Raw genomic sequence first — 11,441 nt, forward strand, 5'->3', positions numbered from 1 at the left:
GAAAGGCTTCTAGCATAAAATACATTAGAAGACTTCCCAAGAAGTCTTCAAAGAGTCTTCTGAGAGTCTTCCAAGAGTTTTCTGAGAAGTTTTCCAAAGTCTGACACATATCTGAAAAAAATTGCATTTTCAAAAGCATTCAAATGGTTTCAAAACAGAGAAAACTTCAAAAATAAATTCTTTATGCTTAAATAATAAACAAAACATTCACATTAGGTTGAATCTATAACTTTTTAGAAATTAATATATAAACACACACAAAATACATATCTAAAATTTGTATCACTTTGGGCAGAAGACTTCAGAATACTTCGTGGGAAGTCTTCTAACATAAAATGCATTAGAAGATTTCCCGAGAAGTCTTCCAAAAGTCTTCCGAGAACTTTTTCAAAATTTGTACCACTTTGGGCATAAGACTTCGGAATACTTCCTGAAAACTTTGTGGGAAGTCTTCAAGCATAAAATGCATTAGAAGACTTGCCTAAAGTATTCCAAGAAGTCTTCCGATCGAGAGTTTTCTGAAAAATCTTTCAAAGTCTGTCTCAGATATGAAAAACCTGCAAATTCAAAAACACTCAAATGGCTTCAAAACAGAGAAAAACTTCAAAAATATAATTTTATGCTTAAATAATAAACAAAACAGTCACATTAAGTTTAATCTAAAGAATTTTAGAATGTAAAATGTAGAACACACAATAATACATATCCAAAATTTATAGATCTACCTTACAAGGAGTGAAAGATGAGAACCATGTAATGAAAAATCTGGGGGAAAAAAGACATAAGAAATAAATGAGAAATAGATTTAAATTTTGGTGTTTTGATGTTCAAAGAGATTAGAGAGAGGTTGGAGAGTTTTAGAGTGAGAAACGTTATATTTTTGTTGTAGACAATTGAGAGGAAAAAAAGAGAATATGTAAATTTTCTTTATATATGCAGACAAAAAATTCAATTAGGTTAAATATTTTCGATACCGAAGACTTCTCAAAAAGTCTTCTCGGGAAAAATTATAGACCCAAAATCAAATACATTAGAAGACTTCTAGAAGACTTTGCTTTAGACGGGAAACCTAATTCTACTAAAATTTAGGCGTGAATATGTCAGAAGACTTCCCAAGAAGTCTTCTGGAAGTCTTCTAGAAGTTTTCCAAACCATAACCTAATCAAATAACTAACTAAATAGCAAAAAAAAAACAATTCATTAAACTTAAAATCAACTTATAAAGTGTTTAATATACACAAAACTAAACATATGTAGGTCGATTTTTTCTTTTTAAAGTTAAGATTCTAAAATCAAACCCTAAATACAAACAATATTATAACATATGTTACTAAACCCTAAACCAAAGTCTTCTCTGAGTCTTCCAGACTTTATAATCCAATAACTAAGCAAAAACACTTTCTTAAACTTAAAAGAAACTTAGAAAGTGTTTAACTCAAGTAATTAGATATGTCAAACTAAAAATAAAATAAAAAGATAATATTTCAAAATCCAACCCTAAAAATACTAACAATAATATATCATATATTACCAAACCCTAAATCAAGGCTATCATGACTCAATTTACATCCATTCATCTATCTTAAAAATAATTTAATTTTAGTAAAAATAAATTTTCATCATTTAGAAATGTTTATTAATACATGATTTTGATTTTTTCTCTTTTAAAACATTTTTTATAAAATTTATTATTTACTTTTAAGATCTATTACATGAGAAGACTTCCCCTAAAAGACTTTTGGAAGACTTCGATTTAGGCGGAAAACCTAAATTCTTCTAAAATTTAGGTGGGAACCCTAAATTCTACTAAAATTTAGGTGGGATATGTCAGAAGACTTATTGGGAAGTCTATGAGTCTTCCAGACTATATAATCAAATAACTAAACAAAAAACACTTCCTTAAACTTTTAAGATACTTAGAAAGTGTTTAAATCAAGTTATTAGATAGTCACTAAACATATATATATGTCAAATTTGTTTTTTTCAAAAAAACAAAAGATAAGATTTCAAAATCTAACCCTAAATATACCAACATCATTATAACATATGTTACCAAACCCTAAATTGATGTCAAAAAAAAAAACCAAACCCTAAACCAATGACTATCATGAGTTAATTTACTTTCACTCATCTATGTTGAAAATAATTCAATTCTAGTAAAACTAAATTTACATCATTTAGAAATGTTTATTATTACATGATTTTAATTTTTTTCCCATCAAAATATTTTTTATAAAATTTTAAAATTATTTTTAAGATCTACTGAACGAGAAGTCTTTTCACGCGGAGGGTTATAATGGTAAAACTCAATATTTGTTTTTTGATTAGTCATAAGGAGCTTCTTGTAATTTCACTAGCATTTTAGGTTACTTTTGCATTTGATTGAATTTGGGTACACTTTTGTATTCAAAATCAAGTTTTGAGTCATTTTTGGTAATTTCCCCAAATTTTTATATGTATATAAGTAAATACACATTAATTATTACACATAATACACGGAAGTGGGAGATTTATGATTTATTTTTTAACATTTTAAATAAACCCCACCACATGTGTAGCAGAAAAAGGTAGGAAAATGTATTTTAAACAAGACCCTTTAAACAATGCAATTGTTTGTGTTAAAAAAAAACAAAAAAAAAATAATGCAGTTGTTTATTTTATTTTTTGAAAAATAATGCAGTTGTTTATTTGACAAACAAACAATGTAATTATTGATTTTATTATTTTATATGTGATTCAAATACTATTATAAACACACAGAGAATTATATAAAATGCTCTCTTACCAGGAAAATTTAAGATTTACTCAAGATGCTTTTTGTTTACGGAGAAAATTAAATTGAAGTATTTTAGCATAAGAAACGGATGATAAATTGACAATGTAATACGGCGCACCACACCAAAACACTTATTTTGTGTGCATGCCCCCCATGTGCACGAATGTCTAAATCTCCAATTATTTATTTATAGTTTATAAAGTAACATGCAGATAAAAATTATTATCAAACACTGTATTTAGGAAAATGCGTAAGTTATAATTTCCTACACTTTATTGATCAACACTGTATTATTCATATACACAATACATTTTTTCCGTTGAAATTTGAAATTTATTGATCAACAAAAAGCACATTTACAAATATGGAATGTGTAAAAGAGGAATCAGAGACAATGCAATTTCATGTCATGTAAACGGTTGAATCATTGTTACTGTCGGTCTAAAAAAAAAGTACTCACTTTTCAGTTTGTTCTTAAAATTCAAGATGATGTGAAGTGTATATGAAGAATATGATATATTACAGAGTTTAGGAAAAACAGTAGGTATTATTATTCCTCTCTCTTCTCTCTCTCCCCTCCTCTGCTTTCAAAACCTAACTTGATATTGCTCCGGCTTCCGGGGCGCGTGCACGCGCGTACTGGCATCTGAGGTCTACCTTCTTCTCTTTTCTTGCTCTTTTTTGTCGTTGTTTCGTGGCCCTTCCTATCTTCGTCGATATATTTGCAGAACTGGACTTTCCTTTGCTCTGGATGATTTCTTCGCGCGCAAGGAGATAAGATTCCGGCGGCGTTGTGGCTGTTCTGGCTTCGCGGTGAGGCGGTTGTGCGGTGGTCCGAGGTAATGGTCGGCTCTTTGGGTTCAGGTTGACTGGGTTTTCTCTGTTTCGGTCTTCCGGTGTTCGCTGCTCGGGTGAGGGAGATTTGGCTTGTCTGGCCTTACATCTAGGCGGGAGATCTCTTCCGGTTATTTTGGTGGTCAAGTGGCTCCGGTGAGTGGTGCTTCGGGTATGGCGGTGCCGTATCGTTGTGTTTCCTCTCTATCGAAGCCGGTGAGCTCCGGTGAGTTTTGCTACCACGGAGGCGGCCGTTGAGTTCTCATATGCAGGCTGGTGATGGTACTTGGCTCAGTTTGGTCTGTGAAAGTGCGGCCAGGGGTTCAAAGGGTGTCGTTTATGGCATCTAGATGGTCCCTCTCGGTGCTCCCTGTCTTCAAAGCTCCTCTACTCGGCCCTCCTCCGAAATTGCTCCGAGGGAAGGCTGATGCTTTCGTCTGGAGTTGTGCCTCTGTTCTTTCTCGCTGTTCTGTCTCTGATTGGCGCCAGAGATGGTTTATTTTAGCTTAGAGTGTTGTCTCCATCGGTTCTCGAAGGCTTCAGGTGTTGTGGCGGCTCTCGGTTGCAGTCGTTGGTCGCCGATGTGGCACGCTTGGTTATGCTCACATCCCAGCATTGCACAAGATCTATTGAACTTGTGTGGTGGTGCAGCATTTCTGCTCTTTGCAGGTCTTGAGGCTTCGGGTTGGTGCTAGGCAGTGGATGCAATCCCGCTTTCTTGGACAGTTTTCAGTTCGCGTGGCTGGGCCGTCCCAAATAAATACTTGGTTTGTCGATGCCGGTGCTTGGCCTCTTGTGTGGCTGTTGATTATGATGGTGGATGCTCTTGATGTCTACCGCGAGCTGTTCTTGGTCGGGCCATATCTTTAAGAGCAGATCATTGGGGAGGCCAAAATTGCCGGGTTTTGACTCTCGGTTGAACTGTCCCTGCGGCAAGTGGTAAGTGCGGATTGGCTGAGGCCTCTAGTTTGGAGCTTTTGCTTGTTGTGTCTGTTCTGGCTTAAGCTAGATCGAATCGTTATTTAGGCTTCATTTTTTTCTTTCGTCTGCTTCTTGTTTTCCATATAATTCTGTCAAAATTTTGAAAAGTTGGTAATAATATCTTTACATTTTTACCAAAAAAAAAATATGATATATTACGGACATTATCTTCTTTTGTGCAACCATGCTTCTAAGCCCTACTGCATTGCAAATTTTTTTTTGAACAACTCTGCATTGCAATTAAAATAACGAATTACCTTAAATAAATTGTTGAGTTGGAAAAGAAACACAAAATCGTTAATCAATAATCCACTGTCCACACCTCGAGTTCCTATCACTCCTACATATCACATTTTCCGCATGTGGCATGATGATAATTACCCTATTGATATGTTCACTTATCAAATTAATATAGTCTAATATTCATGAATTTATGTAACAAATTATACCGAAACAATAAAATTGGAAGAAATAATTGAAGACTTGGACTAAACCAAAATAGAATACGTTGTAAACTTAAGGATTTAGAACTGTAAGTTTCTGTATCTTATTAATGAATAAGTGTTCCTTTTATATAAGGGTTACAAGAGAGATAAATGGAAATACAATAATAGGAAATATTACAAATCACAAACATAAACGAATTAGGAAATAGGCAAGTTGTAGCCGCCTCTCTCTCTTCTCCAAGTCTCGCGGCCGCGTCTCTCTCTCTAAGTGTATGGGCCGGTTATGGACCGGGCCGGTTATGGACATCCACCAATTAATTTATAACACTCCTCCTTGGATGCCATAACCACAAAGGGATTGTAATACGCTTAATGTTGCCTCATTAAAACCTTATCAGGAAAGCCCAGTGGGACAAAGCCATGATGAAGGAAAAAGAGTACAACACGTCCTTCAGCCTACGCATCCCAATCTGATGCGTGAGCTTCCTGAACGTGCAGGTAGGAAGTGCCTTGGTGAATAGGTCAGCTGAATTGTCACTGGATCGTACTTGGACGACCTAGACCTCACCGGCTTTTTGAAGCTCGTGAGTAAAGAAGAAGTTGGGCAATATGTGCTTCGTCCTATCACCTTTTATGTAACCGTCCTTGAGCTGAGCAATGCACGCAGGATTGTCCTCATACATCATGGTTGGCTTTTTGCACTCGGCCATCCCGCAATCAGCTCGGACGTGTTGGGTCATCGACCTCAACCAAACACACTCGCGGCTGGCCTCATGTATGGCCAAGATTTCCGAGTGATTAGATGAAGTGGCCGCGATGGTTTGTTTCATGGAACGCCATGATATGGCCGTAGCTCCATGTGTAAAGACATATCCTGTCTGTGATCGAGCTTGATGTGGATCTGATAAATAACCAGCATCAGCAAAGCCAACTAAACCATCTTTGTTATGGTTAGTATAATATAGATCCAAGTCTTTCATTCCTTGCAAGTAACGAAGAACATGTTTGATCCTATTCCAATGCCTCTGGGTTGGACATGAGCTAAACCTAGATAGTAGGTTCACGGCAAAGCTTACATCAGGCCGTGGGTGAGTTGCCAAGTACATTAAAGCTCCTATGGCACTGAGATATGGCATTTCGGGACCTAGGTCATCTTCATCGTCCATCTTGGGACGGAATGGGTCAGTGTCCAGGCCGAGAGACCTCACGACCATGGGACTGGTCAGAGAATGGCAATCGGCCATACTGAATCTCTTGAGTACCTTTTCAGTGTATGCCATCTGATGCACAAGGATCCCATCATTTATGTACTCAAGTTGTAATACCAAACATAATTTTGTTTTCCCAAGATCTTTCATCTCGAATTCTTTCTTAAGGTATTCAACCGTTTGGGAAATTGTATCCAGAGGTTCCTAGGATATTCAGATCATATATTTCGATGCTTATCAATATTGTTCTCGAGAACTTGCTGTACATTCAGCTCAATACCCTCTAGTACTTTCATTATCCAGTGGACCATATAAATATGCAGTCACTACATCAGTTTGCTGCAAGTCTAATTTTCTCTCTTATATAGCCAGACTTATGAGAAATCTTAAAAGTAGTTGCATCAACCACATGGGAGTATATCTCCTCATAATCTATCACTGGTCTTTGTGAGAATCCTTGTGCAACATTAGCTTTATATCTCACGATTTCTATTCCTCACAAGACCCATTTATGTCCACTGGTTTTAACATCATATGGCGTCTTAATCATATGGCCAAATACGCCTTTCTTCTTTAAACTATCTAACCCCACGTTTCCATTCAATCTGTTCTACGAGTGTGCACTCTTATATTGACGTGGGTTCATGATCCTCGCTTATATTCATAAATTCAAGTGCTACCTTGTATCATCTTATGTCGACATTCCTTATTGTGTTCCATTATGTTCCAGACATGATATAATCGATTGAGATTCATTATTATCAGGACCTTTAATACTTTGCAGCTTGGCGTCCCAAGCTACATTGTTTGGTACCTGTACCTTAGAGCCGGCCGGCCTTATGTCTGGGATGGTTTCCTTGACCTTGGAGTTGTTTTATCATTCTATGCACCTTTCTCTTTTGTTTCCAAGGATTCTTATCTTTTGGAACTTATTGGTCTATCTTGTATAGACTCTGTAGCAACTTGATTGTGTCTCTCTTGGACATCAATTTAGTTGGTGCTTTACAAGCTGGTTTATATATGACTTAGTCATTCTTTTTCGGGTCAGCAAATGTGTCTGGCATTTGATTAGCTAGCTTTGTAAATGTATAATCTTTGGACGTATATTTCACATTCTTTAGTCCGAGGATCTTGCCAAGACAATGATGGTAGATGCCATTCTGTTTCTCTTACCAGCTTATTATTTTCTCCTCCTAATGTTGGATAGTCGGATCCATTAAACTTTGCAATCTGTGTTCTTGGCCACTAAATAGATCACTCATATTTGGCTCAAGGTACTTCATTATTTGTGGGAGATTCATATCCAACATATATCCTCATCCTCATCCTCTTCTAAGGATCCATCTTAGACGGCACATATATTTGTGGTGGCTTATCCAAATATCTCAAGATGTTATATGTCTGGCTCATGATCCGTAATAAATTTGAGATGAGAATATCTATGCTCACTTAATGGTCTGATGCTTATTAGTTAAGATGCATGTAAATTTGTGTGTCCCCAAGCCTTGGACTGAGAGTTTGGAACTATGGGTAATGGCCAATACAGATTTATAAAAAGATTCAGCCAAGCTATATATAGTATGGACATGTGCGGATTTGTCCTCACTGCCCTCTCATGGACATACTATAATATTTAAGTGCTTTGGGACATCATGGCCTAATGAGATTCCCTTGTTTTCATGCTACACACGTGAGATTCTATGGGATAACTCTTTGTGCCCTTTCCAATATCAATTTTGCATCATGTTTTGGACCAGGATGGCCAATCCGGTCATACCATAAAGTGTATAATTTTGTGGGTAAACCATTCTGGTTACCATGACTATTGCCTCTATCATACTGATCTTGGCATAGTCTAGATCAATAGAGAATGCATGTATAGTTTTTTAGGACTCATTATGGCCTTGGGCGATTTTATACATATATTTGAAGAAACTCTTTGTTTCCTTCGCCCATTGTTTCAATATGAAAATCATTCATTCTTATATCTCTATATAATCTAATGGGTTTTTCTGGGTGAATATAAAGCATCTAAATGCTTGCCCTTATACATATCTGGCCATAGCCCTTAATGTGTACCATACCCGCAAATCATATTGGTGTTTTCAAAAATCATCCATTCCTTTTATTAAGTTTTAATAAAATAAGTTCATAGAAATGAAAAACATAGAAATGAAAAACATCAAAACAAAGAACATATAATTTAGATTACAAATGTCGAAATCAATCTTCGGTTTTTTTTTTGTTTTTTTTTAATTTTTTTTGGACAATCTGAAGTTTCATAATCCATAAGATCGTCCTTCTCATGATTGAAGTCGTTTTCATCATCTTGGTAAGTCATATGGGCTTCAGGATTCTTCCCTTTCAAGCTCTCTTGATAGAGGTCAACTAGATGCTTGGGAGTCCTACAAGTCTTAGTCCAATGATTGCTCATTCCACATCTATGGCACACGTATTTCTCTGATTTAGTCGAATGTTGGGGTTTGAAAGATGATCCACAACCACGACCATGGCCTCGTCCAAATGAGCCACGGTCCCGTCCATGGTCTCGACCATTTCCTCGCCCGCGGCCAAAGGATCTTCGACCGCGGCCACGTCCGTTCAATTTGTCTCCACCACGGCCATGCTGGCCGTTTCCTTGGACGTGGTTGGACTCTTTATTGTCCTCTGTAGCGTGTGCATCAGGTAGTGGAGCTGATCCAAGTGGTCTCATCTGATTTTTTCTCATTAGTAATTTATTGTTCTGCTCAGCGAGCAAGAGACAAGAAATAAGATTAGCATAGGTTTTGAAACCTTTCTCTCGGTACTGTTGTTGTAACAACACACTGCTTGCATGGAAAGTGGAAAAGGTTTTCTCAAGCATATCCTGTTCTGTAATACTTTCACCACACAGTTTCATTTTAGAAACAATCTTAAACAGTGCAGAGTTATATTCGTCCACAGACTTATAGTCTTGGATCCTCAGATTCGTCCAATCAAACCGAGCTTTTGGTAAGATCACTGTTCTCTGGTGATCATATCTCAATTTCAATTCATTCTAACGATCTAGTGGATTCTCAATGGTTAGGTATTGATCCTTGAGACTCTCAGCTAGATGATGACGAATGATCAAGATGGCTCTGTAACGATCCTTTTCATTTGCATTATTGTTCTCGGTGATACACTCACCGAGTCCCTTGGATTTTTGGATGATCTTAGCATCGAGCGCCCACTGAAGGTAATTGTCTCCAGATAGATTTAGGGCAGCGAAATCAAGGTTGTTGATTTTCGACATCTGAAGTTATAGATTAATATTTTTAGATCTTTTAGGAATAGTTTTTAATGTTTAAACGATTAGGGTTTTATGTTCAAACAATCAAACAAGCCTTCACAGCCAAGATCTATGCCTCACGGCCAATGAGCAAGCCGCACGGCCATGGATGCAAACTAGTTTGTTTTTATGCATTTAATTTGTCATGTAATTGTAATCCTAACATGGTTTGTTTCTATCAGTTCATGATGCAATCGAAACAAGCAAACCTATCGGCCAAGCAAAGATCAAGCCACACGGCTATTTGATTCAATTCAACCCCATTCCTAGAATAAGTTCTAAGTGTAATTGCAATCAATCAATGTGATTAAGTTATGGTATGAATGCAACAAGGCCACACGACCACGAGTATGATCAAGTCTAGAACAATTTAACCTAATATGTAGTTTCAAATTTCGATTTTAAAATAATCTAAACTAGGTCATTAGGGTTTTAGTTTAAACAAGCCAAACAATCAGATTCGAATTTGAACAATCCTAACAATAGTTCTAGGTGATCAAATCAACCAATAAATGTTCAATTTCAAACAATCAAAATCGATTTTCAGAATTAGGGTTTTAGGGTTTCGATTTTATTAACAAGCTATTTCAATTTCAGGATGATAAAATTCAATCTCAATCAATCAATCAATCAATCAGTTTTAATTAATCAATAGTTTTTGAATTAGGGTTTAGGGATTTCGAAAATTTGATCTTAGATCAAAGGGATTTGATTTGAGATTCAAAACCTTTAAGGTTCTGATTTTAATTGATCAATGGGTCAATCTCGATTTTTAGGGTTTGGGGATCGAACTTATAGAGCTTCGATTTACTCGCTTAGGGATTTATCTATTATCCTATGGCTTTCATCTTAGAGATTATATTTTAGGGTTTCATTCTTTACAATCAACCAAATTCGATTCATTATGTTCTTAGAATTCGAAATACCTTTAGTTTAGTTGTTTGTAGAAACCGGACCACCAAGAATGAACCTCGAGCTTAGACACGATCGGGACGCGAGCTGGACACGAGCTGTCTTGGATGCGAGATGGAACGGAGTCGCGAACGGATTAGGGTTCCAAAGCAAATCGGCGCGCACTGTATCTGTGCGTGAGGGCGCGTCAGTGGTCAGATCGATAAGCGGTTTGCACTGACTGATTCATCTCGGCCAGGGATTCGATTTGATATCGTGATCGTTTTCTGGGTCCTCACGGTTTGGGAGAACGGCCTATTCGAAGTTCCGAGGCAGATTCCTTTTCATTTAGGGTTTTAGGGTTTTAGCGATTTGGTTTTAGGCCCAGGGTGTTAGAGGCTATTGTGCTGATAACGTGTTGTAAACTTAAGGATTTAGAACTGTAAGGTTCTGTATCTTATTAATGAATAATTGTTCCCTTTATATAGGGGTTACAAGAGAGATAAATGGAAATACAATAATAGGAAAGATTACAAATCATAAACATAAATGAATTAAGAAATAGGCAAGTTGTAGCCACCTCTCTCTCCTCTCCAATTCTCGCTGCCGCGTCTCTCTCTCTAAGTGTATTGGCCGGTTATGGATCGAACCGATTATGGACATCTACCAATTGATTTATAACAGAATATACTATATATACGAAAAATAACAAAGAAAATAATAAGAAAATTCATATAAATAAAAGTGGGTCCAAGTGCATGTTATGGAATATGCGTCCCCCCATGCGACGTTACGTTCTCACCCCCACTTGTTTGGTTTTAGGATCTCGTCAATTAATTTCCTCTTCCTAAGCCAATCTTCGTTAATGATTCTGCAGGTTTTATATTATTGGTTAAATTGAAGACAATTTTTTTTTTTTTTTGACGTCGAAAGGCTATTCTATTACTCAAACTTGAGGTGGTCTGGGTAACCAAACCGGAATAGAACAACCAATA

Source organism: Brassica napus, chromosome C2 (assembly GCF_020379485.1).
Source record: "Brassica napus cultivar Da-Ae chromosome C2, Da-Ae, whole genome shotgun sequence".
In the NCBI taxonomy this organism is placed as follows: Eukaryota; Viridiplantae; Streptophyta; class Magnoliopsida; order Brassicales; family Brassicaceae; genus Brassica; species Brassica napus.